A 7,192-nucleotide genomic window follows, 5' to 3' on the forward strand; every position below is an offset into this window, starting at 1 on the left:
TTTTTGTGGAATATATAAAGAATACTAGCACAAGAATCAACTGGAGGGGTGGAGCTGAGAGCCCACAAGCCCACCAGGCGCCCCCCCCCCTCTGGCTGCGCCTCACACGCTTGTGGGGCCCATGTTGCTCCACCGCCTCCAATCTCAGCTCTATTTAGTCCCTTTCGTTTGGAAAAAATCAAGGAGACGAGTTCATCGCGTTTTATGATACGGAGGCGCCGCCACCTCTTGTCCTTCCTCTAGAGGGCAGATCCGGAGTCCGTTCTGGGCTCCGGAGAGGGGAGATTGTCTCCATCGTCATCGCCAACCTTCCTTCATCGCCAATTCCACGATGCTCTTCACCGTTCGTGAGTAATCTCATCGTAGGCTTGCTGGACGGTGATGGGTTGGATGAGATCTATCATGTAATCGAGTTAGTTTTGACGGGGATTGATCCCTAGTATCCACTATGTTCTGAGATTGATGTTGCTACTACTTTGCCATGCTTAATGCTTGTCACTAGGGCCCGAGTGCCATGATTTCAGATCTGAACCTATTATGTTGTCGCCAATATATGTGTGTTCTTGATCCTATCTTGCAAGTTGTAGTCACCTACTATGTGTTATGACCCGGCAACCCCGGAGTGACAATAGCCGGAACCACTCCCGGAGATGACCATAGTATGAGGAGTTCATGTATTCACTAAGTGTTAATGTGTTGGTTCGGTTCTTTATTAAAAGGAGAACCTTAATATCTCGTAGTTTCCATTAGGACCCTGCTGCCACGGGAGGGATGGACAATAGATGTCATGAAGTTATTTTCCCTAAGCACGTATGACTACATACGGAATACATGCCTACATTACATTGACGAACTCGAGCTGGTTACTTATCTCTCTGTGTTCTAACTATTGCATGATGAATAACATCTGGCATAATCATCCATCACCGATCCAATGCCTACGAATTTTTCCTACTGGTCCTTGCTACATTACTTGAGAATATTCTTTGGCTTCCCCTTGTGTCGAATTAATAAATTTGGGTTGAATACTCTACCCTCAAAAACTGTTGCGATCCCCTATACTTGTGGGTTATCAAGACTATTTTCTGGCGCCGTTGCCGGGGAGGCATAGCTATATTCTCTGAGTCACTTGGGATTTACGTCTGCTCATGACTATGAGGAATCCGAAAGATCCAAGAACTAAAGTCTTGCCCTCAACTATGAGGATATGTAAGGAACTGCCATCTAGTTCTGCACTTGATTCACCTTCAATTATGAGTAAGTTTGCGACACCACCTCCTCCTAGAAATTTTGATGTGTCGCCTGTGCTTGATGATGCTACTTATGCTATCCATGATACTTGTGATGATGCTATGCTTGATACTGCTTTGCCACTAGGTGCATTCCTTGATGCACAAATTGCTAGAGTTGCTGCTAGTGGTGATGATACTTCGGAAACTGCTGATACTATTGAAGTAGAACCTGCTATTTTGCGTGTTAGAACTAGCTCTCCTAGATATGAATTGCCTGATATGCTTGAGGGTTATGTTATGGAGAGAGAGATATCTGAGGCCTTCTTGCTTGTAAGGATAGCTATGATGTCGAGAAGTTATTGCGCAAGTGGAAAGAAAAATCTTTGAACGCTAGGATGAAATACGACCTGAAGTTTGCTACTTCGCCTATCTTTGTGACCGATAAGGATTATGAATTCTCTGTCGACCGTGAGTTAATCACTTTTGTCGAATCTGATCCTTTTCATGGTTATGAGTCTGAAACGGTTGTAGCCCATCTTACCAAACTGCACGATATAGCCACCCTAATCACGAGTGAGGAAAAGATCCGCCACTACTATATCCTAAAGTTGTTTCCTTTCTTGCTAAAGGATGATGCTAAGACTTGGTTCACTTCTCTTGCTACTGGTTGTGTGCGTAGCCCCCAGGATATGATCTACTACTTCTCTGAGAAATATTTCCCTGCCCATGAGAAGCAAGCTGCCTTGCAGGAAATATACAACTTTGCGCAAGTTGAAGAAGAGAGTCTCCCACAAGCTTGGGGGAGGCTCGTCCAGCTATTAAATGCTTTGCCAGATCACCCTCTTGAGAAGAATGAAATACTTGATATATTCTATAATGGACTAACCGATGCTTCTAGAGACCACCTAGATAGTTGTGATGGTTGTGTTTTTAGGGAACGAACCGTAGAACAAGCTGAGATCCTATTGAATAATATCTTGTGCAATGAGAATGCTTGGACTATTCCCGAACCACCTCCAAAGCCAACTCCGAAGAAAAGAGGTATTCTATTCCTCAGTCCTGAAGATATGCAAGAAGCTAAGAAATCTATGAAAGAGAAAGGCATTAAATCTGAAGATGTCAAAAATCTCCCACCTATCGAAGAGATTCATGGTCTTGATACCCGACACAGGTAGTAGAGGTAAATTCTCTTTGTAGATTCAATGAGAGTGATATTCCTTTTGATAAACCTACTAGCTTATGCCTGGATGAATTTGACTTGTTGCCAAACAACAAAGTTTCAATGATTATGTTAGCAGACAATTGGAACAGAATGCTCGTATGCTTAGTCATTTAAGTGCTTGTGTGGACAGAAATGTCAATGATCTTAAGCTCTTGAGTAAACATGCCTCTATGGTTACTACTCAGGTGGAACAAGTACTTAAAGCTCAAAATGACTTGCTCAATGAGTTGAATGACAATTCTGTCAGAGTCGTCACTAGAGGTGGTAGAATGACCGAGGAACCTTTGTATCCTGAGGTTCATCCTAAGAGATTTGAACAAGATTCTCAAGGAGTTAGCACTAATGCACCTAGTCATCCTAGGAAGAAGAAGAAAGATGTTAGGAACTTCCACGCTAGCAACCCTGTTGCTATTACACCTGAGAGTCCAAACGATGTCTCTGTCTCTGATGCCGAAACACAATCTGGTGATGAACATGAGCCTAATGATAATATCGATAGTGATGTTCATGTTGATGCTCAACCTAGCAATGATAAGAATGTGGAGATTGAACTTGTTGATCTTGATAACCCAAAACCAAAGAATAAGAGATACGATAAGAACGACTTCGCTGCTAGGAAGCATGGTAAAGAAAGGGAACCATGGGTTCAGAAACCCATGCCCTTTCCTCCCAAACCATCCAAGAAAAAGGATGATGAGGATTTTGAGCGCCTTATTGAAATGATTAGACATGTCTTTCTGCAAATGCGTTTGACAGATATGCTCAAAATGTCTCCGTATGCTAAGTACATGAAGGATATTGTGACTAATAAGAGCAGGATACCTGAGGTTGAGATTTCCACCATGCTCGCTAATTATACCTTCAAGGGTGGAACTCCTAAGAAACTAGGTGATCCCAGAGTGCCCACTATACCTTGCTGCATTAAAGGAAACTACGTTAGAACTGCTTTATGCGACCTTGGAGCCGGTGTTAGTGTTATGTATATCTCTCTTTATCGTAGACTTGAACTGGATAAGTTGACACCCACTGAAATCTATGTGCAAATGGCCGACAAATCAACTGCTTTCCCTATTGGCATTTGCGAGGATGTGCCTGTTGTGGTTGCTAACGTCACTATCTTAACAGACTTTGTTATCCTGGATATTCCCGAGGATGATGCCATGGCGGTCATCCTTGGAAGACCCTTTTTAAACACTGCAGGGGCTGTTATAGATTGCAACAAAGGCAATGTCACTTTCCATGTCAACGGTAATGAGCATATGGTGTACTTTCTGAAGAAACAATATCAAGTACATTGCATCAATGCTATAAAAAAAACTTCATCGATTCTTATTGGGAGCTTTGAATGCTGTGTACCTACTGTTAAGATGAAGTATGATTTGCTTGTTGGGGATATTCACATCCCCATTGAGGTAACCTAGTGACTATTCGAAAATTCTCCATTTCCTTTTGCGATTCAAAAAAGTTTGTCAGGGAGACTTGATCAACCTCATTGACGGATTTATTTCGATGACCATGAGATGGATGAATCGAGGAGTCACAATCCTCTGTTCCAAGCTTTCACCTTCGGTTGCTTAGAAGAAAAATTATAGATTTAGTTTACTTTTCCCTGTTTTCTGTTTTTGCGTCCCGAAGAAAAGTACCCCGAAAATAAAAGTTCTCTGAATGCCGTGAAAATCAAGTATGATTTTTTCTGGAATTTTTGAAAAATTCTGAGACGGAGAGCTAGTCAGGGGGCTGCACAAGTGGGCCACAAGCCCTGGAGGCGCGGGCACCCCCCTGGCCGTGCCTACGAGGCTTATGGGGCCCACGTGCACCCCCTCCACTTATTCTAGCTCCCATCTACTTCTACTACCTCCAGAAAAAATCGTTTCGCAGCTCAAACCCGTGTTCTTGCTCTTCTTGCTGTGATTTTTGATCTCCTTGTGCAAAGCACCATTCACCAAGCTGTTTTGGGGAAAATCCTCCTTGGTATGTGACTCCTCCATTGGTCCAATTAGTTTTTGCTCTAGTGCCTTATACGTCGCGTATTTTTTCTGCCTTGGTGACCCTATTCTTGAGCTTTGCATGCTAATTTTAGCTGGTCCCAAGTAGTTTTGATGCGTGGTATGGCCTCTAGGCACTTATCGGAGTAGTTGCTATGAGTTTCGTTGAGCCTTGTTCACTTTTCCTTAGAGTCACTAAAAATTTCAGAAATTTTCAAAGATAGAAAAAGGAAAATATGAGGAGGTTCTTAAGAGGCTCTTCAAGCCGTGACCCCAAGGATGATGGAAGTGAGAAGAAGAAACCCAAGTATCCGGCCCCCCGAGCGTGCGAGTGGCCAAGCGATGTGTTCTTACGCGCCGCCGGACTTTATGAGGACTTTTACTACTTGGTGGAGAACGCAGGCCTTACCGCCTTCGTTGAAGATAAGTGTCCGCAATACCTCCTCCTCACTATAATTTTCGTGCAAAGATTTAATTTCTATCCAAGGAAGAATCCTCCTATGGTTGAGTTCAAATTATATGATATCCCCCAGTGCATATCACTTCAGGATTTTTGCAATGTTTGCAAATTACCTTATGTTGGGGATAATCATGAACCTCGTCCACGGGACTTGGAGGCTTTCATAGATACTATTGTTGTAGGAGAGGAGAGAGGAGTGTCTTGCGCTAGAGCTGCTAGCATACATTTTCCCGTGCTTCAGTACTTCTCATTATTCGTGGGAAAATGTTTGATTGGCCGTGGGAAAGCTGTGGCCCTTAGCTCGCCAGATCTTGCGGTTTTGTGCGAAGCCCTTTATAATGATAAAACTTATAGCTTGGGCGCTATAGTAGCTCAATGGTTGAACACGAACCGTTCTAAAGCCGTTGTCTATGGAGGTACCTATGCTACTCGTCTTGCTAGACATTTTGAGATACCTATTAGACTAGACGAGGAAGAAGAGATTCTTCTTCCCGAGAGATATCTAGATTATGATAGCATGGTTCGCCATGACGTTCTTGATAGAGATATAAATAGAAGGATGATTTGTAACCTGGTATTTAGTCAGGGTACTCGTGAGACTATTACTTTGCCTGCTCCTTCTTTGTTCAATCTTCATACAGGCAGGTACATTATTATGCCCTCGGACATCTACACATATTGGGGCATAGACCAACCATAGGTGCCTGTGCCCGAGCTACCAGTCGAGTACCAGACGCCGGTTTATCAGTGGGAGCCAGAGGAGCTCACATAGCAGTGGCACCCTCAGTACACTCCGGAGTACCCCGGAGCTGGTTATTTCCCTCCTTGGGAGTAGACCAAATTAAGCCAAAAGCCTAAGCTTGGGGGAGTACGTGTTTCTCACCAACTTTATATTCTTGCTTACACTTTCACTTTGTTAGTCGGTGTTCACACTTTGCCGATGTATCATCCATGCTAGTTTATTTCTTCTTCTCGTTTTCTTTTCGTTTGTTTTTCTAGTTTGAAAAAACCCAAAAAGATTTTATGTTCTTCTTTTGCTTGTTGGGAGCTTTCCCGTGTAAATAGTTTTCTTTTTCTTTGGGTCAAGGTAGAAGACCATGGTTACAATGTTTAGTGGCTCTCGCATGCATATCTGTTTATCTGTCAAAGAGTCATATTACTTTGTCTTCTCCTTTGTGTTTGCTTGCAGATTCCAGCTTAGTCCAATGGACGAGCACTCTTATTATTGTTCACATCATTCGGTCGTGCAAGTGAAAGGCAATAATGACGATATATGATGAAGTGACTGAGCCTGGAAAAGCTGGTATGAACTCGATCTATTTTGTTTTTGTAAATATGACTAGCTCATCTTTCTTGATTCAGCTTTGTTGTGAGAGAAACATGTTTGCAATGACAACTTAGAGATCATAGTTTCTGATGCCATGCTTAATTAGCTAGGAGATCATGTTTGCAATGACAACTTAGAGATCATGGTTTGTCTTGGATGCCAACATGAATCTTGAGATGCTTATGATGTAGTATGATAGGATGGTATCCTCCTTTGAATGATTCAAGTGGCTTGACTTGGCGCATGTTTACGCATGTAGTTGAAACAAAATCAACATAGCCTCTATGATATTCATGTTCATGGTGATTTATGTCCTACTCATGCTTGCACTCAATGTTGGTTAATCTCAATGCATTTTGATGACTGTTGTCGCTCTCTAGTTGGTCGCTTCCCATTCTTTTGCTAGCCTTCACTTGTACTAAGCGGGAATACTGCTTGTGCATCCACTTCCATAAACCCAAAGTTGTTCCATATGAGTCCACCATACCTACCTATATGCGGTATCTACCTGCCGTTCCAAGTAAATTTGCATGTGCCACTCTCTAAATCTTCAAGAAATGATCTGTTTTGCATGCCCGAACCGCTCATGTGGTGACAGGGGGCGATCAGTATCTTCCATGCTAGGCGTGTTATCCTTGATATGTGTTTATTCACTATCACTCACGAGAAAGGGGCCGGTAATTGGAATGCCCAGTTCCGTGCTCAAATCGAAAAGATAATTGCAAACAAAACTCCCCCTGGATTGATGTTGGTATGGACGGCACCCGAGTATTCGGCTAGTCCTGGAGTGTGATTGATCGGTGGTGGGGGAGTCAAAACTTTACTTTTCTGTTTGGGAACCGCCTATAGCATGTGTAGCATGGAAGATGGTGAAAACTCTTAGTCATTGCGTTGACAATCAAAGCATGTCACCCAAAATTATTATCTTTGTTTTCAAAGCTTGAGCTCTCGCACCTCTGCAAATCA

This window comes from Hordeum vulgare, chromosome 6H, assembly GCF_904849725.1.
Source record: "Hordeum vulgare subsp. vulgare chromosome 6H, MorexV3_pseudomolecules_assembly, whole genome shotgun sequence".
NCBI lineage: Eukaryota > Viridiplantae > Streptophyta > Magnoliopsida > Poales > Poaceae > Hordeum > Hordeum vulgare.